General features: G+C 50.2%; 3 non-coding genes across 3 annotated transcripts; all 3 read right to left on the bottom strand.

The window, feature by feature from the left end:
• Nucleotides 1–1,305: 1,305 nt before the first annotated feature.
• On the bottom strand, nucleotides 1,306–1,378 carry TRNAK-CUU (transfer RNA lysine (anticodon CUU)). The gene has a single exon. It is a non-coding gene; the product is annotated as a tRNA-Lys (tRNA).
• A 1,559-nt stretch (nucleotides 1,379–2,937) lies between these two features.
• Nucleotides 2,938–3,010, bottom strand: TRNAK-CUU (transfer RNA lysine (anticodon CUU)). Its single transcript has one exon. It is a non-coding gene; the product is annotated as a tRNA-Lys (tRNA).
• A 15,590-nt stretch (nucleotides 3,011–18,600) lies between these two features.
• On the bottom strand, nucleotides 18,601–18,673 carry TRNAK-CUU (transfer RNA lysine (anticodon CUU)). The gene has a single exon. It is a non-coding gene; the product is annotated as a tRNA-Lys (tRNA).
• Between the last annotated feature and the right edge of the window lie 7,260 nt (nucleotides 18,674–25,933).

The raw sequence follows: 25,933 nt of genomic DNA, 5'->3' as shown, positions 1-25,933 counted from the left end.
GTGAACTCTCCCTGTTTCGCGAGGTGGCAGTCAGCCTCCAGAGCCGTGTTTCGGAAGCTGCCCGAATGGCCGAGCGGTGTGAGGTGCCACATTCAAGAGCAGTATTTTCCCCAGTCCTGTGATCAAATACCGCTGCCAATATAAAGTAGTTTTCATACCTACCTTAATCAAAACACCGGCGGGGATGAGACTTTAAACTCCTCTTTTTGAAAGGATGGGGGGGACAGGACGGACCGGAGCGGACTCCGAGCTCGCTGTAAGCACGGGCGGCTCAGGCTAGGAAAGGGCGCAGGAAAGGCTCGGCATAGGACCGCTCCCAGCGGCGCCTCCCAGGGCGGGAAGTGCTGCGTTGTGTGGAGTCCTGTGGGAATCGTGAGGCAAACTGCAGGATGTGTGTGTGTGTGTAGTTTAAAGCCTCAGCAAAATATCTGAAAAAGGTGAGAGTTAATGTTAAACCCGAAAATGGAGAAGCCTTTAAAAAGCATCACACCCAACGTGGGGCTCGAACCCACAACCCTGAGATTAAGAGTCTCATGCTCTACCGACTGAGCTAGCCAGGCTGCTGTGCCTATGTCATTTCACACACCCTCTGTGTGTTCTTTGTGAGGAAGTAGTGTGTGGTTATCCCAGGAGGCCCCTTTGTTTCATTTTCTCTGCAGCTGACTCGACACAGGCACCTCTCTCTTTCTCCATCTCTCGCTCTACCCCAGACTTATGTCCCCTTTAGTCTCTCTGGAGCTCACTCTGGTACATACATGCATCTGTCCTCTCAACCTGTCTCTGGGCACATACTTAAATGTCCAGTAGAGAACAGTGTGAACTCTCCCTGTTTCGCGAGGTGGCAGTCATCCTCCAGAGCCGTGCTCTGGAGGCTGCCGGAATGGCCGAGCGGTGTAAGGCGCCACATTCAAGAGCTGTATCTTCTCTAGTGCCGTGGTCAAATCCCGCTGCTGACATAAAGTAGCTTTCATACCTACTTTCATCATAACACCAGGGGGGATGAGACCTTAAACTCCTCTTTTTGAAAGGATGGGGGGGGGGACAGGACGGACCGGAGAGGACTCCGAGCTCGCTGTAAGCACGGGCGGCTCAGGCTAGGAAAGGGCGCAGGAAAGGATCGGCCTAGGACCACTCCCAGCGGCGCCTCCCAGGGCGGGAAGGGCTGCGTTGTGTGGAGTCCTGTGGGAATCGTTAGGCAAACTGCAGGATGTGTGTGTGTGTGTAGTTTTAATTCTCAGCGAAATATCTGAAAAAGGTGAGAGTTAATGTTAAACCCGAAAATGGAGAAGCCTTTAAAAAGCATCACACCCAACGTGGGGCTCGAACCCACGACCCTGAGATTAAGAGTCTCATGCTCTACCAACTGAGCTAGCCGGGCTGACGTGCCTATGTCATTTCACACACCCTCTGTGTGTTCTTTGTGAGGAAGTAGTGTGTGGTTATCCCAGGAGGCCCCTTTGTTTCATTTTCTTTGCTGCTGACTCGACACAGGCACCTTTCTCTTTCTCCATCTCTCGCTCTACCACAGTCTTATGTCCCCATCAGTCTCTCTGGAGCTCACTCTGGTACATACATGCATCTGTCCTCTCAACCTGTCTCTGGGCACATACTTAAATGTCCAGTAGAGAACAGTGTGAACTCTCCCTGTGTCGCGAGGTGGCAGTCAGCCTCCAGAGACGTGTTCCGCAGGCTGCCGTAATGGCCGAGCGGTGTAATGTGCCACATTCAAGAGCAGTATCTTCCCCAGTCCCATGGTCAAATCCCGCTGCTGACATAAAGTAGTTTTCATACCTACTTTAATCATAACACCAGCGGGGATGAGACTTTAAACTCCTCTTTTTGAAAGGATGGGGGGGGGACAGGACGGACCGGAGCGGACTCCGAGCTCGCTGTAAGCACGGGCGGCTCAGGCTAGGAAAGGGCGCAGGAAAGGCTCGGCCTAGGACCGCTCCCAGCGGCGCCACCCAGGGCGGGAAGTGCTGCGTTGTGTTGAGTCCTGTGGGAATCGTGAGGCAAACTACAGGATGTGTGTGTGTGTAGTTTTAAGCCTCAGAAAAATATCTGAAAAAGGTGAGAGTTAATGTTAAACCGGAAAATGGAGAATCCTTTAAAAAGCATCACGCCCAACGTGGGGCTCGAACCCACGACCCTGAGATTAAGAGTCTCATGCACTACCGACTGAGCTAGCCAGGCTGCTGTGTCTATGTCATTTCACACACCCTCTGTGTGTGCTTTGTGAGGAAGTAGTGTGTAGTTATCCCAGGAGGCCCCTTTGTTTCATTTTCTCTGCTGCTGACTCGACACAGGCACCTTTCTCTTTCTCCATCTCTCGCTCTACTCCAGTCTTATGTCCCCATCAGTCTCTCTGGAGCTCACTGTGGTACATACATGCATCTGTCCTCTCAACCTGTCTCTGGGGATATACTTAAATGTCCAGTAGAGAACAGTGTGAACTCTCCCTGTGTCGCGAGGTGGCAGTCAGCCTCCAGAGCCGTGTTCTGAAGGCTGCCGGAATGGCCAAGCGGTGTAAGGCGCCACATTCAAGAGCAGTATCTTCCCTAGTCCCGTGGTCAAATCCCACTGCTGACATAAAGTAGCTTTCATACCTACTTTAATCATAACACCAGGGGGGATGAGACCTTAAACTCCTCTTTTTGAAAGGATGAGGGGGGGACAGGACGGACCGGAGCGGACTCCGAGCTCGCTGTAAGCACGGGCGGCTCAGGCTAGGAAAGGGCGCAGGAAAGGCTCGGCCTAGGACCACTCCCAGCGGCGCCTCCCAGGGTGGGAAGTGCTGCGTTGTGTGGAGTCCTGTGGGAATCGTGAGGCAAACTGCAGGATGTGTGTGTGTGTGTAGTTTTAATTCTCAGCAAAATATCTGAAAAAGGTGAGAGTTAATGTTAAACCCGAAAATGGAGAAGCCTTTAAAAAGCATCACACCCAACGTGGGGCTCGAACCCACGACCCTGAGATTAAGAGTCTCATGCTCTACCGACTGAGCTAGCCGGGCTGACGTGCCTATGTCATTTCACACACCCTCTGTGTGTTCTTTGTGAAGAAGTAGTGTGTGGTTATCCCAGGAGGCCCCTTTGTTTCATTTTCTTTGCTGCTGACTCGACACAGGCACCTTTCTCTTTCTCCATCTCTCGCTCTACCCCAGTCTTATGTCCCCATCAGTCTCTCTGGAGCTCACTCTGGTACATACATGCATCTGTCCTCTCAACCTGTCTCTGGGCACATACTTAAATGTCCAGTAGAGAACAGTGTGAACTCTCCCTGTGTTGCGAGGTGGCAGTCAGCCTCCAGAGCCGTGTTCCGCAGGCTGCCGGAATGGCAGAGCGGTGTAAGGTGCCACATTCAAGAGCAGTATCTCCCCCAGTCCCGTGGTCAAATCCCGCTGCTGACATAAAGTAGTTTTCATACCTACTTTAATCATAACACCAGCGGGGATGAGACTTTAAACTCCTCTTTTTGAAAGGATGGGGGGGACGGACGGACCGGAGCGGACTCCGAGCTCGCTGTAAGCACCTGCGGCTCAGGCTAGGAAAGGGCGCAGGAAAGGCTCGTCCTAGGACCGCTCCCAGCGGCGCCACCCTGGCGGGAAGTGCTGCGTTGTGTCGAGTCCTGTGGGAATCGTGAGGCAAACTGCAGGATGTGTGTGTGTTAGTTTTAAGCCTCAGCAAAATATCTGAAAAAGGTGAGAGTTAATGTTAAACCCGAAATTGGAGAAGCCTTAAAAAAGCATCACTCCCAACGTGGGGCTCGAACCCACGACCCTGAGATTAAGTGTCTCATGTTCTACCGACTGAGCTAGCCGGGCTGCGGTGCCTATCTCCTTTCGCACACCCTCTGTGTGTTCTTTGTGAGGAAGTAGTGTGTGGTTATCCCAGGAGGCCCCTTTGTTTCATTTTCTCTGCTGCTGACTCGACACAGGCACCTTTCTCTTTCTCCATCTCTCGCTCTACCCCAGTCTTATGTCCCGTCAGTCTCTCTGGAGCTCACTCTGGTACATACATGCATCTGTCCTCTCAACCTGTCTCTGGGCACATACTTAAATGTCCAGTAGAGAACAGTGTCAACTCTCCCTGTGTCGCGAGGTGGCAGTCAGCCTCCAGAGCCGTGTTCCGCAGGCAGCCGGAATGGCCGAGCGGTGTAAGGCGCCACATTCAAGAGCAGTATCTTCCCCAGTCCTGTGATCAAATCCCGCTGCTGACATAAAGTAGTTTTCATACCTACTTTAATCATAACACCAGCGGGGATGAGACTTTAAACTCCTCTTTTTGAAAGGATGGGTGGGGACAGGATGGACCGGAGCGGTCTCCGAGCTCGCTGTAAGCAAGGGCGGCTCAGGCTAGGAAAGGGCGCAGGAAAGGCTCGCATAAGACCGCTCCCAGCGGCGCCTCCCAGGGCGGGAAGTGCTGAGTTGTGTGGAGTCCTGTGGGAATCGTAAGGCAAACTGCAGGATGTGTGTGTGTGTGTGTAGTTTTAAGCCTCAGCAAAATATCTGAAAAAGGTGAGAGTTAATGTTAAACCCGAAAATGGGGAAGCCTTTAAAAAGCATCACGCCCAACGTAGGGCTCGAACCCACGACCCTGAGATTAAGAGTCTCATGCTCCACGGACTGAGCTAGTCAGGCTGCTGTGCCAATGTTATTTCACACACCCTCTGTGTGTTCTTTGTGAGGAAGTAGTGTGTGGTTATCCCAGGAGGCCCCTTTGTTTCATTTTCTCTGCTGCTGACTCGACACAGGCACCTTTCTCTTTCTCCATCTCTCGCTCTACCCCAGTCTTATGTCCCCTTCAGTCTCTCTGGAGCTCACTCTGGTACATACATGCATCTGTCCTCTCAACCTGTCTCTGTGCACATACTTAAATGTCCAGTAGAGAACAGTGTGAACTCTCCCTGTTTCGCGAGGTGGCAGTCAGCCTCCAGAGCTGTGTCCAGAGGCTGCCGGAATGGCCGAGCGGTGTAAGGCGCCACATTCAAGAGCAGTATCTTACTCAGTCCCGTGGTCAAATCCCACTGCTGACAAAGTATTTTTCATACCTACTTTAATCATAACACCAGCGGGGATGAGACCTTAAACTCCTCTTTTTGAAAGGATGGGGGGGACAGGACGTACCGGAGCAGACTCCGACCTAGCTGTAAGCACTGGCGGCTCAAGCTAGGAAAGGGCGCAGGAAAGGCTCGGCCTAGGACCGCTCCCAGCGGCGCCTCCCAGGGCGCGAAGTGCTGCGTTGTGTGGAGTCCTGTGGGAATCGTGAGGCAAACTGCAGGATGTGTGTTTGTGTATTTTTAAGCCTCAGCGAAATATATGAATAAGGTGAGAGTTAATGTTAAACCCGAAAATGGAGAAGACTTTAAAAAGCATCACGCCCAACGTGGGGCTCGAACCCATGAACCCTGAGATTAAGAGTCTTATGCTCTACCGACTAAGCTAGCCAGGCTGCTGTGGCTATGTCATTTCACACACCCTCTGTGTGTTCTTTGTGAGGAAGTAGTGTGTGGTTATCCCAGGAGGCCCCTTTGTTTCATTTTCTCTGCTGCTGACTCGACACAGGCACCTTTCTCTTTCTCCATCTCTCGCTCTACCCCAGTCTTATGTCCCCTTCAGTCTCTCTGGAGCTCACTCTGGTACATACATGCATCTGTCCTCTCAACCTGTCTCTGGGCACATACTTAAATGTCCAGTAGAGAACAGTGTGAACTCTCCCTGTTTCGCGAGGTGGCAGTCAGCCTCCAGAGTTGTGTCCGGAGGCTGCCGGAATGGTCGAGCGGTGTAAGGCGCCACATTCAAGAGCAGTATCTTCCCCAGTCCTGTGGTCAAATCCTGCTGCTGACAAAGTAGTTTTCATACCTACTTTAATCATAACACCAGCGGGGATGAGACCTTAAACTCCTCTTTTTTAAAGGATGGGGGGGACAGGACGGACCGGAGCGGACTCCGAGCTCGCTGTAAGCACGGTCGGCTCAAGCTAGGAAAGGGCGCAGGAAAGGTTTGGCCTAGGACCGCTCCCAGCGGCGCCTCCCAGGACGGGAAGTGCTGCGTTGTGTGGAGTCCTGTGGGAATCGTGAGGCAAACTGCAGGCTGTATGTTTGTGTATTTTTAAGCCTCAGCGAAATATCTGAAAAAGGTGAGAGTTTATGTTAAACGCGAAAATGGAGTAGCCTTTAAAAAGCATCACACCCAACGTGGGGCTCGAACCCACGACCCTGAGATTAAGAGTCTCGTGCTCTACAGACTGAGCTAGGCGGGCTGCTGTGCCTGTATCATTTCACACACCCTCTGTGTGTTCTTTGTGAGGAAGTAGTGTGTGGTTATCCCAGGAGGCCCCTTTGTTTCATTTTCTCTGCTGCTGACTCGACCCAGGCACCTTTCTCTTTCTCCATCTCTCGCTCTACTCCAGTCTTATGTCCCCATCAGTCTCTCTGGAGCTCACTGTGGTACATACATGCATCTGTCCTCTCAACCTGTCTCTGGGCATATACTTAAATGTCCAGTAGAGAACAGTGTTAACTCTCCCTGTGTCGCGAGGTGGCAGTCAGCCTCCAGAGTTGTGTCTGGAGGCTGCCGGAATGGTCGAGCGGTGTAAGGCGCCACATTCAAGAGCAGTATCTTCCCCAGTCCTGTGGTCAAATCCTGCTGCTGACAAAGTAGTTTTCATACCTACTTTAATCATAACACCAGCGGGGATGAGACCTTAAACTCCTCTTTTTTAAAGGATGGGGGGGACAGGACGGACCGGAGCGGACTCCGAGCTCGCTGTAAGCACGGGCGGCTCAAGCTAGGAAAGGGCGCAGGAAAGGCTTGGCCTAGGACCGCTCCCAGCAGCGCCTCCCAGGACGGGAAGTGCTGCGTTGTGTGGAGTCCTGTGGGAATCGTGAGGCAAACTGCAGGATGTGTGTTTGTGTATTTTTAAGCCTCAGCAAAATATCTGAAAAAGGTGAGAGTTTATGTTAAACCCGAAAATGGAGAAGCCTTTAAAAAGCATCACACCCAACGTGGGGCTCGAACACACAACCCTGAGATTAAGAGTCTCATGCTCTACCGACTGAGCTAGGCGGGCTGCTGTGCCTATATCATTTCACACACCCTCTGTGTGTTCTTTGTGAGGAAGTAGTGTGTGGTTATCCCAGGAGGCCCCTTTGTTTCATTTTCTCTGCTGCTGACTCGACCCAGGCACCTTTCTCTTTCTCCATCTCTCGCTCTACTCCAGTCTTATGTCCCCATCAGTCTCTCTGGAGCTCACTGTGTACATACATGCCTCTGTCCTCTCAACCTGTCTCTGGGCATATACTTAAATGTCCAGTAGAGAACAGTGTGAACTCTCCCTGTGTCGCGAGGTGGCAGTCAGCCTCCAGAGCCGTGTTCCAGAGGCTGCCGGAATGGCCAAGCGGTGTAAGGCGCCACATTCAAGGGCAGTATTTTCCCCAGTCCTGTGGTCAAATCCCGCTGCTGACATTAGTTTTCATACCTACTTTAATCATAACACCAGGGGGAATGAGACCTTAAACTCCTCTTTTTGAAAGGATGGGGGGGGGACAGGACGGACCGGAGCGGACTCCGAGCTCGCTGTAAGCACGGGCGGCCCAGGCTAGGAAAGGGCGCAGGAAAGGCTCGGCCTAGGACCACTCCCAGCGGCACCTCCCAGGGCGGGAAGTGCTGCGTTGTGTGGAGTCGTGTGGGAATCGTGAGGCAAACTGCAGGATGTGTGTGTGTGTGTAGTTTTAAGTCTCAGTGAAATATCTGAAAAAGGTGAGAGTTAATGTTAAAACCGAAAATGGTGAAGCCTTTAAAAAGCATCACACCCAACGTGGGGCTCAAACCCACGACCCTGAGATTAAGAATCTCATGCTCTATCGACTGAGCTAGCCAGGCTGACGTGCCTATGTTATTTCACACACCCTCTGTGTGTTCTTTGTGAGGAAGTAGTGTGTGGTTATCCCAGGAGGCCCCTTTGTTTCATTGTCTTTGCTGCTGACTCGACACAGGCACCTTTCTCTTTCTCCGTCTCTCGCTCTACCCCAGTCTTATGTCCCCATCAGTCTCTCTGGAGCTCACTCTGGTACATACATGCATCTGTCCTCTCAACCTGTCTCTGGGTACATACTTAAATGTCCAGTAGAGAACAGTGTGAACTCTCCCTGTGTCGCGAGGTGGCAGTCAGCCTCCAGAGCAATGTTTCGCAGGTTGCCGGAATGGCCGAGCGGTGTAAGGCACCACATTCAAGAGCAGTATCTTCCCCAGTCCTGTGATCAAATCCCGCTGCTGACATAAAGTAGTTTTCATACCTACTTTAATCAGAACACCAGCGGGGATGAGTCTTTAATCTCCTCTTTTTGAAAGGATGGGTGGGGACAGGACGGACCGGAGCGGACTCCGAGCTCGCTGTAAGCACGGGCGGCTCAGGCTAGGAAAGGGCGCAGGAAAGGCTCGCATAGGACCGCTCCCAGCGGCGCCTCCCAGGGCGGGAAGTGCTGAGTTGTGTGGAGTCCTGTGGGAATCGTGAGGCAAACTGCAGGATGTGTGTGTGTGTGTGTAGTTTTAAGCCTCAGCAAAATATCTGAAAAAGGTGAGAATTCATGTTCAACCCGAAAATGGAGCAGCCTTTAAAAAGCATCACACCCAACGTGGGGCTCGAACCTACAACCCTGAGGAAGAGTCTCATGCTCTACCGACTGAGCTAGGCTGGTTGCTGTGCCTATATCATTTCACACACCCTCTGTGTGTTCTTTGTGAGGAAGTAGTGTGTGGTTATCCAAGGAGGCCCCTTTGTTTCATTTTCTCTGCTGCTGACTCGACCCAGGCACCTTTCTATTTCTCCATCTCTCGCTCTATCTGTGAGAAAGTAGCGTCTTTCTAGCCTTATTACCCCCACTTTTGGCCTGTTTGTGAGTGTATGTCAGGGTGTTTTCACTGTCTCACTGGGATCCTGCTAGCCAGGGCCCAGTGCTCATAGTGAAGACCCTATGTTTTCAGTATGTTTGTTATGTGTCACTGGGACCCTGCTAGTCAGGACCCCAGTGCTCATAAGGTTGTGGGCTATATGTATGTGTTCCCTGTGTGGTGCCTAACTGTCTCACTGAGGCTCTGCTAACCAGAACCTCAGTGGTTATGCTCTCTCATTTCATTCAAATTGTCACTAACAGGCTAGTGACCAATTTTACCAATTTACATTGGCTTACTGGAACACCCTTATAATTCCCTAGTATATGGTACTGAGGTACCCAGGGTATTGGGGTTCCAGGAGATCCCTATGGGCTGCAGCATTTCTTTTGCCACCCATAGGGAGCTCTGACAATTCTTACACAGGCCTGCCACTGCAGCCTGAGTGAAATAACGTCCACGTTATTTCACAGCCATTTTACACTGCACTTAAGTAACTTATAAGTCACCTATATGTCTAACCTTTACCTGGTAAAGGTTAGGTGCAAAGTTACTTAGTGTGAGGGCACCCTGACACTAGCTAAGGTGCCCCCACATTGTTCAGAGCCAATTCCCTGAACTTTGTGAGTGCGGGGACACCATTACACGCGTGCACTACATATAGGTCACTACCTATATGTAGCTTCACAATGGTAACTCCGAATATGGCCATGTAACATGTCTATGATCATGGAATTGCCCCCTCTATGCCATCCTGGCATAGTTGGCACAATCCCATGATCCCAGTGGTCTGTAGCACAGACCCTGGTACTGCCAAACTGCCCTTCCTGGGGTTTCACTGCAGCTGCTGCTGCTGCCAACCCCTCAGACAGGCAGCTGCCCTCCTGGGGTCCAGCCAGGCCTGGCCCAGGATGGCAGAACAAAGAACTTCCTCTGAGAGAGGGTGTGACACCCTCTCCCTTTGGAAAATGGTGTGAAGGCAGGGGAGGAGTAGCCTCCCCCAGCCTCTGGAAATGCTTTGTTGGGCACAGAGGTGCCCAATTCTGCATAAGCCACTCTACACCGGTTCAGGGACCCCTTAGCCCCTGCTCTGGCGCAAAACTGGACAAAGGAAAGGGGAGTGACCACTCCCCTGACCTGCACCTCCCCTGGGAGGTGTCCAGAGCTCCTCCAGTGTGCTCCAGACCTCTGCCATCTTGGAAACAGAGGTGCTGCTGGCACACTGGACTGCTCTGAGTGGCCAGTGCCACCAGGTGACGTCAGAGACTCCTGCTGATAGGCTCCTTCAGGTGTTAGTAGCCTATCCTCTCTCCTAGGTAGCCAAACCCTCTTTTCTGGCTATTTAGGGTCTCTGTCTCTGGGGAAACTTTAGATAACGAATGCATGAGCTCAGCCGAGTTCCTCTGCATCTCTCTCTTCACCTTCTGATAAGGAATCGACTGCTGACCGCGCTGGAAGCCTGCAAACCTGCAACATAGTAGCAAAGACGACTACTGCAACTCTGTAACGCTGATCCTGCCGCCTTCTCGACTGTTTTCCTGCTTGTGCATGCTGTGGGGGTAGTCTGCCTCCTCTCTGCACCAGAAGCTCTCAAGAAATCTCCCGTGGGTCGACGGAATCTTCCCTCTGCAACCGCAGGCACCAAAAAGCTGCATTACCGGTCCCTTGGGTCTCCTCTCAGCACGACGAGCGAGGTCCCTCGAATCCAGCGACTCTGTCCAAGTGACCCCCACAGTCCAGTGACTCTTCAGTCCAAGTTTGGTGGAGGTAAGTCCTTGCCTCACCTCGCTGGGCTGCATTGCTAGGAACTGCGACTTTGCAGCTACTCCGGCCCCTGTGCACTTCCGGCGGAAATCCTTTGTGCACAGCCAAGCCTGGGTCCACGGCACTCTAACCTGCATTGCACGACTTTCTAAGTTGGTCTCCGGCGACGTGAGACTCCTTTGTGCAACTTCGGCAAGCACCGTTTCACGCATCCTTGTCGTGCCTGTTTCTGGCACTTCTCCGGGTGCTACCTGCTTCAGTGAGGGCTCTTTTTCTTGCTCGATGTCCCCTCTCTCTTCAGGTCCAATTTGCGACCTCCCGGTCCCTCCTGGGCCCCAGCAGCGTCCAAAAACGCCAAACGCACGATTTGCGACTAGCAATTGTTGTTGGCATCCTTTCGGCGGGAAAACACTTCTGCACGACTCTCCAAGGAGAGAGGGATCCGTCCACCAAAGGGGAAGTCTCTAGCCCTTTTCGTTCCTGCAGAAACCTCAGCTTCTTCTGTCCAGTAGAAGCTTCTTTGCACCCGCAGCTGGCATTTCCTGGGCATCTGCCCATCTCCGACTTGCTTGTGACTTTTGGACTTGGTCCCCTTGTTCCACAGGTACCCTAGATTGGAAATCCACAGTTGTTGCATTGCTGGTTTGTGTCTTTCCTGCATTATTCCTCTAACACAACTTCTTTGTCCTTAGGGGAACTTTAGTGCACTTTGCACTCACTTTTCAGGGTCTTGGGGAGGGTTATTTTTCTAACTCTCACTATTTTCTAATAGTCCCAGCGACCCTCTACAAGGTCACATAGGTTTGGGGTCCATTCGTGGTTCACATTCCACTTTTGGAGTATATGGTTTGTGTTGCCACTATCCCTATGTTTCCCCATTGCATCCTATTGTAACTATACATTGTTTGCACTGTTTTCTAAGACTATACTGCATATTTTTGCTATTGTGTATATATATCTTGTGTATATTTCCTATCCTCTCACTGAGGGTACACTCTAAGATACTTTGGCATATTGTCATAAAAATAAAGTACCTTTATTTTTAGTATAACTGTGTATTGTGTTTTCTTATGATATTGTGCATATGACACTAAGTGGTACTGTAGTAGCTTCACACGTCTCCTAGTTCAGCCTAAGCTGCTCTGCTAAGCTACCATTATCTATCAGCCTAAGCTGCTAGACACCCTATACACTAATAAGGGATAACTGGGCCTGGTGCAAGGTGCAAGTACCCCTTGGTACTCACTACAAGCCAGTCCAGCCTCCTACATTGGTTGTGCAGCGGTGGGATAAGTGCTTGAGACTACTTACCACTCTTGTCATTGTACTTTTCATGAGAGAAAAATATACAAAACAAGGTCAGTGTATATACACATAGCCAAAAAGTTTTGCATTTCCTCTTTTCACTCTTTTCTAAGTGCTGAAAAGTACTTCTAAACTTTCAAAAAGTTCTTAAAAGTTTAAAAAGTTTTTTTCTGTCTTTCCAAAAAGTTCTGAAAACTTTTTTCTCTTTTTCTATCACTTTAACTCTCTCTAAAAAAATGTCTGGCACAGGCCAAAATGTTGATCTGTCCAAACTTGCATATGACAACCTTAGCTGGAAAAGAGCAAGGAGTCTCTGTATAGAGAGAGGTTTGAGTGTAGGGAAAAATCCTTCCTTGGAACTGTTACTTAACATGCTTAGAGAACAGGATAAGGCCATAGGTGCCTCATCTATTGAAAAAGTACCTAATAGTTCCCAATCTGATTCAGGGACTCCCCCAGGAAAAGATTCAGGAAAGAAACTCCCTAGCCTGCCCATTACTAGACAGTCTAGCATAGTTGGGAATGATGATGAGCCACACCATACAAATAGTGTTGTCTCACATCATAGCAAAAGCATTTATTCTCACCATACTGGTAGTAATGTTTCTGTTAACCAAGCTGTTAGGGTGGCTCCTGTAAGGGATAGGTCTCCTTCTGTTCATTCCCATCATACCTCTGTTTCTAGGAATGTCCCTCCCACCAACCCTGATGACAGAATGTTAGAGAGGGAACTCAATAAGTTGAGGGTGGAACAAACCAGACTGAAGCTTAAAAAGCAACAGCTGGATTTGGATAGACAGTCTTTTGAATTAGAGAAGGAAAGACAGAAGTTGGGTTTAGATACCCATGGTGGCAGCAGCAGTATTCCCCATAGTCATCCTGCAAAAGAGCATGATTCCAGGAATCTGCACAAGATAGTTCCCCCTTATAAGGAGGGGGATGACATTAACAAGTGGTTTGCTGCACTTGAGAGGGCCTGTGTTGTACAGGATGTCCCTCAAAGGCAGTGGGCTGCTATCCTATGGCTATCATTTAGTGGAAAAGGTAGGGATAGGCTCCTTACTGTAAAAGAAAATGATGCTAATAATTTCCAAGTTCTTAAGAATGCACTCCTGGATGGTTATGGCTTAACCACTGAACAGTACAGGATAAAGTTCAGAGAGACCAAAAAGGAGCCTTCACAAGACTGGGTTGATTAGATTGACCATTCAGTGAAAGCCTTGGAGGGGTGGTTACATGGCAGTAAAGTTACTGATTATGACAGCCAGTATAACTTGATCCTGAGAGAGCATATTCTTAATAATTGTGTGTCTGATTTGTTGCACCAGTACCTGGTAGACTCTGATCTGACCTCTCCCCAAGAATTGGGAAAGAAGGCAGACAAATGGGTCAGAACAAGGGTGAACAGAAAAGTTCATACAGGGGGTGACAAAGATGGCAATAAGAAGAAAGATGGTGAAAAATCTCAAGATAAGCATGGGGATAAGGGTAAAACCAAAGATCCCACTTCAAATCTTAAACACTCTCCAGAGGGTGGGGATAAAACAAATTCTTCCTCTTCTTCTCAACCTACACAATTTAAAAAGCCTTGGTGCTTTGTGTGTAAAAATAGAGGCCATAGGCCAGGGGATAAGTCCTGACCAGGTAAACCCCCTGAGCCTACCACCACTAATACATCAAGCTCTAGTGCCCCTAGCAGTAGTGGTACTAGTGGTGGGACTGCTGGCAACAGTCAAGCAAAGGGTGTAGTTGGGTTCACTTATGGGTCCATCATAGAAACTGGGGTAGTCAGTCCCCAGACAGTTTCTGTCACACCTAGTGGCATTGGCCTTGCCACACTGGCTGCTTGTCCCCTTACAATGGATAAGTACAGGCAGACAGTTTCAATAAATGGTGTTGAGGCCTTGGCCTACAGGGACACAGGTGCCAGTATCACTTTGGTGACTGAAAACCTAGTGCACCTTGATCAACACATCATTGGACAACAGTATAAGATTATTGATGTCCATAACTCCACTAAGTTTCTTCCCTTAGCTATAATTCTGTTTAGTTGGGGTGGAGTTACTGGCCCTAAGCAGGTGGTGGTATCACCTAGCTTACCTGTAGACTGTCTCTTAGGTAATGACCTAGAGGCCTCAGGTTGGGCTGATGTAGAGTTTTATGCCCATGCAGCCATGCTGGGCATCCCTGAGGAATTGTTCCCTCTCATTTCTACTGAAATGAAAAAGCAAAGGAGAGAAGGCCTGAAAACTCAGGATCCCTCTCCATCAACAGGTAAAAAGGGTATCACAGTATCCCCTAACCACCCTACCATTCAGGATAGCATTCCTGTGGTGGGAGAAACCTCTCCTGGGGTGGCACCTGTTCCAAGGGAAACATCAGCTGGCAAAGCTGTACTCCCTGAGGTAGAAGTACCTCTCTGTGGGATAACTAACATTGGTGAGAAAAAGAGCACCGTTTTAGTTAACATGGAGCATCTCTCCAACCCTCCCAGAGAAACTTTAGTGCAGAAACTCTGCACTGCCTCACAACACTTAGGACAGCATCCCTGCCCTAGTGTGGAGCTCATAGGACAGCATCCCTGCCCTGCTCCAACCCAAGAGAAACAGCATCCCTGTTCTCTCTTCCAGCCATATGGACAAAGTTTTTGCCCAGCTATGGCTTTTCTGAGACAGCATCCCTGTCTGGCATTTCCATCACTACAAATAGGTTCAGTGGACAATTCCCACTGCTCTAAACTAAAACTTACTGATAGAAACTCTGAAAATACATCTTTACATTGTTGCTTAGCTAAAAAACTTCAAACAGGGTGGTTTACATCCCCACAGGGAAGTAACCATATAGTGGATGATAAAGGGAGTAACCAGTCTATTGCAGAGCTACTCTCTACTTATCACCACTTAGACAATAAAGTCTCAACTGGCCAAGGTTAGCCTTATTGTCCTTCGTTTGGGGGGGGGGTTGTGTGAGAAAGTAGCCTCTTTCTAGCCTTGTTACCCCCACTTTTGGCCTGTTTGTGAGTGTATGTCAGGGTGTTTTCACTGTCTCACTGGGATCCTGCTAGCCAGGGCCCAGTGCTCATAGTGAAGACCCTATGTTTTAAGTATGTTTGTTATGTGTCACTGGGACCCTGCTAGTCAGGACCCCAGTGCTCATAAGGTTGTGGCCTATATGTATGTGTTCCCTGTGTGGTGCCTAACTGTCTCACTGAGGCTCTGCTAACCAGAACCTCAGTGGTTATGCTCTCTCATTTCATTCAAATTGTCACTAACAGGCTAGTGACCAATTTTACCAATTTACATTGGCTTACTGGAACACCCTTATAATTCCCTAGTATATGGTACTGAGGTACCCAGGGTATTGGGGTTCCAGGAGATCCCTATGGGCTGCAGCATTTCTTTTGCCACCCATAGGGAGCTCTGACAATTCTTACACAGGTCTGCCACTGCAGCCTGAGTGAAATAACGTCCACGTTATTTCACAGCCATTTTACACTGCACTTAAGTAACTTATAAGTCACCTATATGTCTAACCTTTACCTGGTAAAGGTTAAGTGCAAAGTTACTTAGTGTGAGGGCACCCTGACACTAGCCAAGGTGCCCCCACATTGTTCAGAGCCAATTCCCTGAACTTTGTGAGTGCGGGGACACCATTACACGCATGCACTACATATAGGTCACTACCTATATGTAGCTTCACAATGGTAACTCCGAATATGGCCATGTAACATGTCTATGATCATGGAATTGCCCCCTCTATGCCATCCTGGCATAGTTGGCACAATCCCATGATCCCAGTGGTCTGTAGCACAGACCCTGGTACTGCCAAACTGCCCTTCCTGGGGTTTCACTGCAGCTGCTGCTGCTGCCAACCCCTCAGACAGGCAGATGCCCTCCTGGGGTGCAGCCAGGCCTGGCCCAGGATGGCAGAACAAAGAACTTCCTCTGAGAGAGGGTGTGACACCCTGTCCCTTTGGAAAATGGTGTGAAGGCAGGGGAGGAGTAGCCTCCCCCGGCCTCTGGAAATGCTTTGTTGGGCACAGAGGTGCCCAATTCTGCATAAGCCACTCTACACCGGTTCAGGGACCCCTTAGCCCCTGCTCTGGCGCGAAACTGGACAAAGGAAAGGGGAGTGACCACTCCCCTGACCTGCACCTCCCCTGGGAGGTGTCCAGAGCTCCTCCAGTGTGCTCCAGACCTCTGCCATCTTGGAAACAGAGGTGCTGCTGGCACACTGGACTGCTCTGAGTGGCCAGTGCCACCAGGTGACGTCAGAGACTCCTGCTGATAGGCTCCTTCAGGTGTTAGTAGCCTATCCTCTCTCCTAGGTAGCCAAACCCTCTTTTCTGGCTATTTAGGGTCTCTGTCTCTGGGGAAACTTTAGATAACGAATGCATGAGCTCAGCCGAGTTCCTCTGCATCTCTCTCTTCACCTTCTGATAAGGAATCGACTGCTGACCGCGCTGGAAGCCTGCAAACCTGCAACATAGTAGCAAAGACGACTACTGCAACTCTGTAACGCTGATCCTGCCGCCTTCTCGACTGTTTTCCTGCTTGTGCATGCTGTGGGGGTAGTCTGCCTCCTCTCTGCACCAGAAGCTCCGAAGAAATCTCCCGTGGGTCGACGGAATCTTCCCCCTGCAACCGCAGGCACCAAAAAGCTGCATTACCGGTCCCTTGGGTCTCCTCTCAGCACGACGAGCGAGGTCCCTCGAATCCAGCGACTCTGTCCAAGTGACCCCCACAGTCCAGTGACTCTTCAGTCCAAGTTTGGTGGAGGTAAGTCCTTGCCTCACCCCGCTGGGCTGCATTGCTGGGAACCGCGACTTTGCAGCTACTCCGGCCCCTGTGCACTTCCGGCGGAAATCCTTTGTGCACAGCCAAGCCTGGGTCCACGGCACTCTAACCTGCATTGCACGACTTTCTAAGTTGGTCTCCGGCGACGTGGGACTCCTTTGTGCAACTTCGGCGAGCACCGTTTCACGCATCCTTGTAGTGCCTGTCTCTGGCACTTCTCCGGGTGCTACCTGCTTCAGTGAGGGCTCTTTGTCTTGCGCGACGTCCCCTCTCTCTTCAGGTCCAATTTGCGACCTCCTGGTCCCTCCTGGGCCCCAGCAGCGTCCAAAAACGCCAAACGCACGATATGCGACTAGCAAGGCTTGTTGGCGTCCTTTCGGCGGGAAAACACTTCTGCACGACTTTCCAAGGCGAGTGGGATCCGTCCACCAAAGGGGAAGTCTCTAGCCCTTTTTGTTCCTGCAGAAACCTCAGCTTCTTCTGTCCAGTAGAAGCTTCTTTGCACCCGCAGCTGGCATTTCCTGGGCATCTGCCCATCTCCGACTTGCTTGTGACTTTTGGACTTGGTCCCCTTGTTCCACAGGTACCCTAGATTGGAAATCCACAGTTGTTGCATTGCTGGTTTGTGTCTTTCCTGCATTATTCCTCTAACACGACTTCTTTGTCCTTAGGGGAACTTTAGTGCACTTTGCACTCACTTTTCAGGGTCTTGGGGAGGGTTATTTTTCTAACTCTCACTATTTTCTAATAGTCCCAGCGACCCTCTACAAGGTCACATAGGTTTGGGGTCCATTCGTGGTTCACATTCCACTTTTGGAGTATATGGTTTGTGTTGCCCCTATCCCTATGTTTCCCCATTGCATCCTATTGTAACTATACATTGTTTGCACTGTTTTCTAAGACTATACTGCATATTTTTGCTATTGTGTATATATATCTTGTGTATATTTCCTATCCTCTCACTGAGGGTACACTCTAAGATACTTTGGCATATTGTCATAAAAATAAAGTACCTTTATTTTTAGTATAACTGTGTATTGTGTTTTCTTATGATATTGTGCATATGACACTAAGTGGTACTGTAGTAGCTTCACACGTCTCCTAGTTCAGCCTAAGCTGCTCTGCTAAGCTACCATTATCTATCAGCCTAAGCTGCTAGACACCCTATACACTAATAAGTGATAACTGGGCCTGGTGCAAGGTGCAAGTACCCCTTGGTACTCACAACAAGCCAGTCCAGCCTCCTACACTATCCCAGTCTTATGTCCCCATCAGTCTCTCTGGAGCTCACTTTGGTACATACATGCATCTGTCCTCTCAACCTGACTCTGGGCACATACTTAAATGTCCAGTAGAGAACAGTGTGAACTCTCCCTGTTTCGCGAGGTGGCAGTCAGCCTCCAGAGCGGTGTTTCGGAGGCTGCCGGAATGGTTGAGCGGTGTAAGGTGCCACATTCAAGAGCAGTATCTTCCCCAGTCCTGTGGTCAAATCCCGCTGCTGACAAAGTAGTTTTCATACCTACTTTAATCATAACACCAGCGGGGATGAGACCTTAAACTCCTCTTTTTTAAAGGATGGGGGGGACAGGACGGACCGGAGCGGACTCCGAGCTCGCTGTAAGCACGGGCGGCTCAAGCTAGGAAAGGGCGCAGGAAAGGCTTGGCCTAGGACCGCTCCCAGCGGCGCCTCCCAGGACGGGAAGTGCTGCGTTGTGTGGAGTCCTGTGGGAATCGTGAGGCAAACTGCAGGATGTGTGTGTGTCTGTAGTTTTAAGTCTCAGCGAAATATCTGAAAAAGGTGAGAGTTAATGTTAAACCCGAAAATGGAGAAGCCTTTAAAAAGCATCACACCCAACGTGGGGCTCGAACCCACGACCCTGAGATTAAGAGTCTCATGCTCTACCGACTGAGCCAGCCGGGCTGACGTGCCTATGTTATTTCACACACCCTCTGTGTGTTCTTTGTGAGGAAGTAGTGTGTGGTTATCCCAGGAGGCCCCTTTGTTTCATTGTCTTTGCTGTTGACTCGACACAGGCACCTTTCTCTTTCTCCGTCTCTCGCTCTACCCCAGTCTTTTGTCCCCATCAGTCTCTCTGGAGCTCACTCTGGTACATACATGCATCTGTCCTCTCAACCTGTCTCTGGGCACATACTTAAATGTCCAGTAGAGAACAGTGTGAACTCTCCCTGTGTCGCGAGGTGGCAGTCAGCCTCCAGAGCTGTGTTCTGCATGCTGCCGGAATGGCTGAGCGGTGTAAGGCGCCACATTCAAGAGCAGTATCTTCCCCAGTCCCGTGGTCAAATCCTGATGCTGACATAAAGTAGTTTTCATACCTACTTTAATCATAACACCAGCGGGGATGAGACTTTAAACTCCTCTTTTTGAAAGGATGGGGGGGGACAGGACGAACCGGAGCGGACTCCGAGCTCGCTGTAAGCACGGGCGGCTCAGGCTAGGAAAGGGCGCAGGAAAGGCTCGGCCTAGGACCGCTCCCAGCGGCGCCACCCAGGGCGGGAAGTGCTGCGTTGTGTGGAGTCCTGTGGGAATCGTGAGGCAAACTGCAGGATGTGTGTGTGTGTAGTTTTAAGCCTCAGCAAAATATCTGAAAAAGGTGAGAGTTAATGTTCAACCCGAAAATGGAGAAGCCTTTAAAAAGCATCACGCCCAACGTGGGGCTCAATCCCACAACCCTGAGATTAAGAGTCTCATGCTCTACCAACTGAGCTAGCCAGGATGCTGTGCCTCTGTCATTTCACACACCCTCTGTGTGTTCTTTACGAGGAAGTAGTGTGTGGTTATCCCAGGAGGCCCCTTTGTTTCATTTTCTCTGCTGCTGACTCGACACAGGCACCTTTCTCTTTCTCCATCTCTCGCTCTACCCCAGTCTTATGTCCCCATCAGTCTCTCTGGAGCTCGCTCTGGTACATACATGCATCTGTCCTCTCAACCTGTCTCTGGGCACATACTTAAATGTCCAGTAGAGAACAGTGTGAACTCTCCCTGTGTCGCGAGGTGGCAGTCAGCCTCCAAAGCCATGTTCCGCAGGTCGCCGGAATGGCCGAGCGGTGTAAGGCACCACATTCAAGAGCAGTATATTCCCCAGTCCTGTGATCAAATCCTGCTGCTGACATAAAGTAGTTTTCATACCTACTTTAATCATAACACCAGCGGGAATGAGACTTTAATCTCCTCTTTTTGAAAGGATGGGTGGGGACAGGACGGACCGGAGCGGACTCCGAGCTCGCTGTAAGCACGGGCGGCTCAGGCTAGGAAAGGGCGCAGGAAAGGCTCGCATAGGACCGCTCCCAGCGGCGCCTCCCAGGGCGGGAAGTGCTGAGTTGTGTGGAGTTCTGTGGGAATCGTGAGGCAAACTGCAGGATGTGTATGTGTGTGTGTAGTTTTAAGCCTCAGCAAAATATCTGAAAAAGTGAGAGTTAATGTTAAACCCGAAAATGGAGAAGCCTTTAAAAAGCATCACGCCCAATGTGGGGCTCGAACCCACGACCCTGAGATTAAGAGTCTCATGTGCTACCAACAGAGCTAGCCGGGCTGCTGTGCCTATGTCATTTCACACACCCTCTTTGTGTTCTTTCTGAGGAAGTAGTGTGTGGTTATCCCAGGAGGCCCCTTTGTTTCATTTTCTCTGCTGCTGACTCGACACAGGCACCTTTCTCTTTCTCCATCTCTCGCTCTACCCCAGTCTTATGTCCCCATCAGTCTCTCTGGAGCTCACTCTGGTACATACATGCATCTGTCCTCTCAACCTGTCTCTGGGCATATACTTAAATGTCCAGTAGAGAACAGTGGGAACTCTCTCTGTGTCGCGAGGTGGCAGTCAGCCTCCAGAGCGGTGTCCCGGAGGCTGCCGGAATGGCCGAGCGGTGTAAGGCGCCACCTTCAAGAGCAGTATTTTCCCAAGTCCCGTGGTCAAATCCCGCTGCTGACATAAAGTAGTTTTCATACCTACTTTAATCATAACACCAGGGCGGATGAGACCTTAAACTCCTCTTTTTGAAAGGATGGGGGGGGACAGGACGGACCGGAGCGGACTCCGAGCTCGCTGTAAGCACGGGCGGCTCAGGCTAGGAAAGGGCGCAGGAAAGGCTCGGCCTAGGACCACTCCCAGCGGCGCCTCACAGGGCGGGAAGTGGTGCGTTGTGTGGAGTCCTGTGGGAATCGTGAGGCAAACTGCAGGATGTGTGTGTGTGTGTAGTTTTAAGTCTCAGCGAAATATCTGAAAAAGGTGAGAGTTAATGTTAAACCCGAAAATGGAGAAGCCTTTAAAAAGCATCACACCCACTGTGGGGCTCGAACCCACGACCCTGAGATTAAGAGTCACATGCTCTACCGACTGAGCTAGCCGGGCTGCTGTGCCAATGTCATTTCACACACCCTCTGTGTGTTCTTTGTGAGGAAGTAGTGTGTGGTTATCCCAGGAGGCCCCTTTGTTTCATTTTCTTTGCTGCTGACTCGACACAGGCACCTTTCTCTTTCTCCATCTCTCTCTCTACCCCAGTCTTATCTCCCCATCAGTCTCTCTGGAGCTCACTCTGGTACATACAGTACATGCATCTGTCCTCTCAACCTGTCTCTGGGCACATACTTAAATGTCCAGTAGAGAACAGTGTGATCTCTCCCTGTGTCGCGAGGTGGCAGTCAGCCTCCAGAGGCGTGATCCGCAGGCTGCCGGAATGGCCGAGCGGTGTAAGGCGCCACATTCAAGAGCAGTATCTTCCCCAGTCCCGTGGTCAAATCCCGCTGCTGACATATAGTAGTTTTCATACCTACTTTAATCATAACACCAGCGGGGATGAGACCTTAAACTCCTCTTTTTGAAAGGATGGGGTGGGACAGGACGTACCGGAGCGGACTCCGAGCTCGCTGTAAGCACGGGCGGCTCAGGCTAGGAAAGGGCGCAGGAAAGGCTCGGCCTAGGACCGCTCCCAGCGGCGCCTCCCAGGGCGGGAAGTGCTGCGTTGTTTGGAGTCCTGTGGGAATCGTGAGGCAAACTGCAGGATGTGTGTTTGTGTATTTTTAAGCCTCAGCGAAATATCTGAAAAAGGTGACAGTTAATGTTAAACCCGAAAATGGAGAAGCCTTTAAAAAGCATCACGCCCAACGTGGGGCTTGAACCCACGACCCTGAGATTAAGAGTCTCTTGCTCTACCGACTGATCTAGCCGGGCTGCTGTGCCTAAGTCATTTCACACACCCTCTGTGTGTTCTTTGTGAGGAAGTAGTGTGTGGTTATCCCAGGAGGCCCCTTTGTTTCATTTTCTCTGCTGCTGACTCGACACAGGCACCTTTCTCTTTCTCCATCTCTCGCTCTACCCCAGTCTTATGTCCCCATCAGTCTCTCTGGAGCTCACTCTGGTGAATAAATGCATCTGTCCTCTCAACCTGTCTCTGGGCACATACTTAAATGTCCAGTAGAGAACAGTGTGAACTCTCTGTGAGAAGGTAGCCTCTTTCTAGCCTTGTTACCCCCACTTTTGGCCTGTTTGTGAGTGTATGTCAGGGTGTTTGTCACTGTTTTCACTGTCTCACTGGGATCCTGATAGCCAGGCCTCAGTGCTCATAGTGAAAACACCATGTTTTCAGTATGGTTGTTATGTGTCACTGGGATCCTGCTGGTCAGGACCCCAGTGCTCATAGGTTTGTGGCCTATATGTATGTGTCACTGGGACCCTGTCACACAGGGCCCCAGTGCTCATAGGTGTGCATGTATATGTTCCCTGTGTGGTGCCTAACTGTCTCACTGAGGCTCTGCTAACCAGAACCTCAGTGGTTATGCTCTCTCATTACTTTCAAATTGTCACTAACAGGCTAGTGACCAATTTTACCAATTTACATTGGCTTACTGGAACACCCTTATAATTCCCTAGTATATGGTACTGAGGTACCCAGGGTATTGGGGTTCCAGGAGATCCCTATGGGCTGCAGCATTTCTTTTGCCACCCATAGGGAGCTCTGACAATTCTTACACAGGCCTGCCACTGCAGCCTGAGTGAAATAACGTCCACGTTATTTCACAGCCATTTTACACTGCACTTAAGTAACTTATAAGTCACCTATATGTCTAACCTTTACCTGGTAAAGGTTAGGTGCAAAGTTACTTAGTGTGAGGGCACCCTGGCACTAGCCAAGGTGCCCCCACATTGTTCAGAGCCAATTCACTGAACTTTGTGAGTGCGGGGACACCATTACACGCGTGCACTACATATAGGTCACTACCTATATGTAGCTTCACCATGGTAACTCCGAATATGGCCATGTAACATGTCTATGATCATGGAATTGACCCCTCTATGCCATCCTGGCATTGTTGGTACAATTCCATGATCCCAGTGGTCTGTAGCACAGACCCTGGTACTGCCAGACTGCCCTTCCTGGGGTTTCACTGCAGCTGCTGCTGCTACCAACCCCTCAGACAGGCAGCTGCCCTCCTGGGGTCCAGCCAGGCCTGGCCCAGGATGGCAGAACAAAGAACTTCCTCTGAGAGAGGGTGTGACACCCTCTCCCTTTGGAAAATGGTGTGAAGGCAGGGGAGGAGTAGCCTCCCCCAGCCTCTGGAAATGCTTTGTTGGGCACAGATGTGCCCAATTCTGCATAAGCCAGTCTACACCGGTTCAGGGACCCCTTAGCCCCTGCTCTGGCGCGAAACTGGACAAAGGAAAGGGGAGTGACCACTCCCCTGACCTGCACCTCCCCTGGGAGGTGTCCAGAGCTCCTCCAGTGTGCTCCAGACCTCTGCCATCTTGGAAACAGAGGTGCTGCTGGCACACTGGACTGCTCTGAGTGGCCAGTGCCACCAGGTGACGTCAGAGACTCCTTGTGATAGGCTCCTTCAGGTGTTAGTAGCCTTTCCTCTCTCCTAGGTAGCCAAACCCTCTTTTCTGGCTATTTAGGGTCTCTGTCTCTGGGGAAACTTCAGATAACGAATGCATGAGCTCAGCCGAGTTCCTCTGCATCTCCCTCTTCACCTTCTGATAAGGAATCGACCGCTGACCGCGCTGGAAGCCTGCAAACCTGCAACATAGTAGCAAAGACGACTACTGCAACTCTGTAACGCTGATCCTGCCGCCTTCTCGACTGTTTTCCTGCTTGTGCATGCTGTGGGGGTAGCCTGCCTCCTCTCTGCACCAGAAGCTCCGAAGAAATCTCCCGTGGGTCGACGGAATCTTCCCCCTGCAACCGCAGGCACCAAAAAGCTGCATTTCCGGTCCCTTGGGTCTCCTCTCAGCACGACGAGCGAGGTCCCTCGAATCCAGCGACGCTGTCCAAGTGACCCCACAGTCCAGTGACTCTTCAGCCCAAGTTTGGTGGAGGTAAGTCCTTGCCTCACCTCGCTGGGCTGCATTGCTGGGAACCGCGACTTTGCAAGCTACTCCGGCCCCTGTGCACTTCCGGCGGAAATCCTTTGTGCACAGCCAAGCCTGGGTCCACGGCACTCTAACCTGCATTGCACGACTTTCTAAGTTGGTCTCCGGCGACGTGGGACTCCTTTGTGCAACTTCGGCGAGCACCGTTTCACGCATCCTCGTAGTGCCTGTTTCTGGCACTTCTCCGGGTGCTACCTGCTTCAGTGAGGGCTCTTTGTCTTGCTCGACGTCCCCTCTCTCTGCAGGTCCAATTTGCGACCTCCTGGTCTCTCCTGGGCCCCAGCAGCGTCCAAAAACGCCAAACGCACGATTTGCGTGTAGCAAGGCTTGTTGGCGTCCATCTGGCGGGAAAACACTTCTGCACGACTCTCCAATGCGTGGGAGATCCATCCTCCAAAGGGGAAGTCTCTAGCCCTGGTCGTTCCTGCAGTATTCACAGTTCTTCAGCCTAGTAAGAGCTTCTTTGCACCAACCGCTGGCATTTCTTGGGCATCTGCCCATCTCCGAGCTGCTTGTGACTTTTGGACTTGGTCCCCTTGTTCCACAGGTACCCTCAGTCAGGAATCCATCGTTGTTGCATTGCTGATTTGTGTTTTCCTTGCATTTTCCCTCTAACACAACTATTTTGTCCTTAGGGGAACTTTGGTGCACTTTGCACTCACTTTTCAGGGTCTTGGGGAGGGTTATTTTTCTAACTCTCACTATTTTCTAATAGTCCCAGCGACCCTCTACAAGGTCACATAGGTTTGGGGTCCATTCGTGGTTCGCATTCCACTTTTGGAGTATATGGTTTGTGTTGCCCCTATCCCTATGTTTCCCCATTGCATCCTATTGTAACTATACATTGTTTGCACTGTTTTCTAAGACTATACTGCATATTTTTGCTATTGTGTATATATATCTTGTGTATATTTCATATCCTCTCACTGAGGGTACACTCTAAGATACTTTGGCATATTGTCATAAAAATAAAGTACCTTTATTTTTAGTATAACTGTGTATTGTGTTTTCTTATGATATTGTGCATATGACACTAAGTGGTACTGTAGTAGCTTCACACGTCTCCTAGTTCAGCCTAAGCTGCTCTGCTAAGCTACCATTATCTATCAGCCTAAGCTGCTAGACACCCTATACACTAATAAGGGATAACTGGGCCTGGTGCAAGGTGCAAGTACCCCTTGGTACTCACTACAAACCAGTCCAGCCTCCTACATTGGTTGTGCAGCGGTGGGATAAGTGCTTTGAGACTACTTACCACTCTTGTCATTGTACTTTTCATAAGAGAAAAATATACAAAACAAGGTCAGTGTATATACACATAGCCAAAAAGTTTTGCATTTCCTCTTTTCACTCTTTTCTAAGTGCTGAAAAGTACTTCTAAACTTTCAAAAAGTTCTTAAAAGTTTAAAAAGTTTTTTCTGTCTTTCCAAAAAGTTCTGAAAACTTTTTTCTCTTTGTCTATCACTTTAACTCTCTCTAAAAAATGTCTGGCACAGGCCAAAAAGTTGAACTGTCCAAACTTGCATATGATCACCTTAGCTGGAAAGGAGCAAGGAGTCTCTGCATAGAGAGAGGTTTGAGTGTAGGGAAGAATCCTTCCTTAGAACTGTTAATTAATATGCTTAGAGTACAGGATAAGGCCATAAGTGCCCAATCTGTAGAAAAAGTAGCTAATGGTTCTCAATCTGATCCAGGGACTCCCCCAGGAAAAGGTTCAGGAAAGAAACTTCTCAGCCTGCCCATTACTAGACAGTCTAGCATAGTTGGTACAGAGGTTGAATCACATCATACTGATGATG

This window comes from Pleurodeles waltl, chromosome 6, assembly GCF_031143425.1.
Source record: "Pleurodeles waltl isolate 20211129_DDA chromosome 6, aPleWal1.hap1.20221129, whole genome shotgun sequence".
In the NCBI taxonomy this organism is placed as follows: Eukaryota; Metazoa; Chordata; class Amphibia; order Caudata; family Salamandridae; genus Pleurodeles; species Pleurodeles waltl.
The sequence above is the reverse complement of the archived record's forward strand: the minus strand, read 5'-3'. Positions and strand labels throughout refer to the sequence as shown.